Source organism: Carassius carassius, chromosome 35 (assembly GCF_963082965.1).
Source record: "Carassius carassius chromosome 35, fCarCar2.1, whole genome shotgun sequence".
Classification (NCBI taxonomy): domain Eukaryota; kingdom Metazoa; phylum Chordata; class Actinopteri; order Cypriniformes; family Cyprinidae; genus Carassius; species Carassius carassius.
In genome coordinates, this window is record NC_081789.1 from 27,716,989 (window position 1) to 27,719,087 (window position 2,099).

Here is a 2,099-nt window from a genome sequence, read left to right on the forward strand (position 1 = left end):
CAACAAATGACTCGGAACGCGAACAGAACTGCGCTCATCAGAGTTTACAAACTGTGTGTGTGTGTGTGTGTGTTTGTGTGTGTGTGTGTGTTTGTGTGTGTGTGTGTGTGTGTGTGTGTGTGTGTGTGTGTGTGTGTGTGTGTGTGTGTGTGTGTTTGTGTGTGTGTGTGTTTGTGTGTGTGTGTGTGTGTGTGTGTGTTTGTGTGTGTGTTTGTGTGTCCGTATGCATGGGAAACTTTAAACGCAGGGAAACTTTAAAGGTTTTGGGTCCGCAAGGGAGCGCCTTAGGGAACGTCCACAATTATTTCCAGAACAAGTGTAAAAATTTAAAAATAATTAAATGAATAAATACAATAATAATAATATAAAATAAATAAATATTGATGTCAGTGAATTCGATTAAATAATATTTAGAATGAATACATTATATTCAAAATAATACTTAGACATAATAATATTTTATTTACTTACAAATTAAACTCAAATTACTTAAAAAAAAAAATTACTGACCAGTAGTGTATATTGTTATTACAAAATATTTATATTTTAAAAACATTGCTTCTTTTTTTATTTTTATTTTTTACTTTTTATTCATCGACGTATCCTAAAAGAGTATCACATGTTCTGAAACAATATTAATCAGCAGAACTGTTTCCAACTTTGATAATGAATCATCATATTAGAATGATTTCTAAAGGATCATGTGATAATGATCCTAAAAATTCAGCTTTGCATCACAGAAATAAATGATCATTTAAAGTATAATAAATTTAAAAACAATTATTTTAAATTGTAATAATATTAACAAAAAATTCTGTAGTTTTGATCAAATAAATGCAGGCTTGATGAGCAGAAGAAACTTCTTTCAAAAACATTAAAAATAGTAATGTTTCCAAACTTTTGGTCTGTACTGTATACATACAAATATATATTTTTTCTTTTTTTTCACTAGTGTGAAGTCAGCTAAAATGGGCCAAGTTTTGGTAAATGACTTATAATACCATCAAATAAGCTATACATGAGAATTAATGATGTCTTTATAAATTAGCATTTTATATATATATATATATATATATATATACTTTTTATTTAAATTGTTTTTTAAGCAGTTTATTTTTTTTAAGTATAGGCCTAATTGTTTTAAAATTATGAGAGTTACAGTATCAGCAGGTACCTTCTTGAGCCACAGAAACTTCAGCTGGAATCATTTTATTTTATCACTAAACTGACACTATTGTCTTTAGTGTGCTATAGCAACAACACCATAAAAGTGTTTTGCTAAATAGAAGGTTGAATGAATATTTCATAAACAAAGCAGTTAAAAATGATCTTATCATGTTGTACAGGTGTGTGTTTCTGTGCATCAGTGGCTTTTCTGTGCATATGTGTGTGTATGCTTGTCAAATATTTTCTCAAACAAGAAACAGTGGAAGAGTGAAATGTCTAAAGTAAAGCAAAAAAAAGGTATCATCTACAAAGTATCTGTTTAAAATTAGTTTCAGGCTAAACCATGGTTCAGCCTGAAGATATAAAGACATTAAAGGTGTCAGAAACTTAAACAAAAAAAAAACAGACAAAAGGATTGTAATGATGAATATAATAGATAAATATGTATTTAACGCATAAATGTAAAAATAAATAAATAAATAAACATACAGATATATATATATATATAAATTAGTTAATCTAAAAAAAAAAAAGTGTTTACCAGAAAATATATGATTAATTATTATAAAATTGTTATGTGAAATAAAATACACTAATTAAAACAAAATAAAATATAAAAAGTTTTAGCTTACTTTATTTCAGCCCGGCAACATTTCTCATTTACATTTAGTTTATCTTGATGCATTAAATTAATTAAATCTAAAACTGCAATAAAGAAAAACGATATATAAAAATTATTATTATTATTATTATTAAATGCCGAAAACACAACACATTTACTAAAACTTTAACTAACTAAAAAAATTTTTTTTTTAAATACAACAGAAAATACAAAAACAGAAACTAATAGAAAACTACAATTTTATCTCAATGATACTATAAATTAACTCTCAATGCAGATAGAGATTTTATAAAATGATGTGCTTCACCAT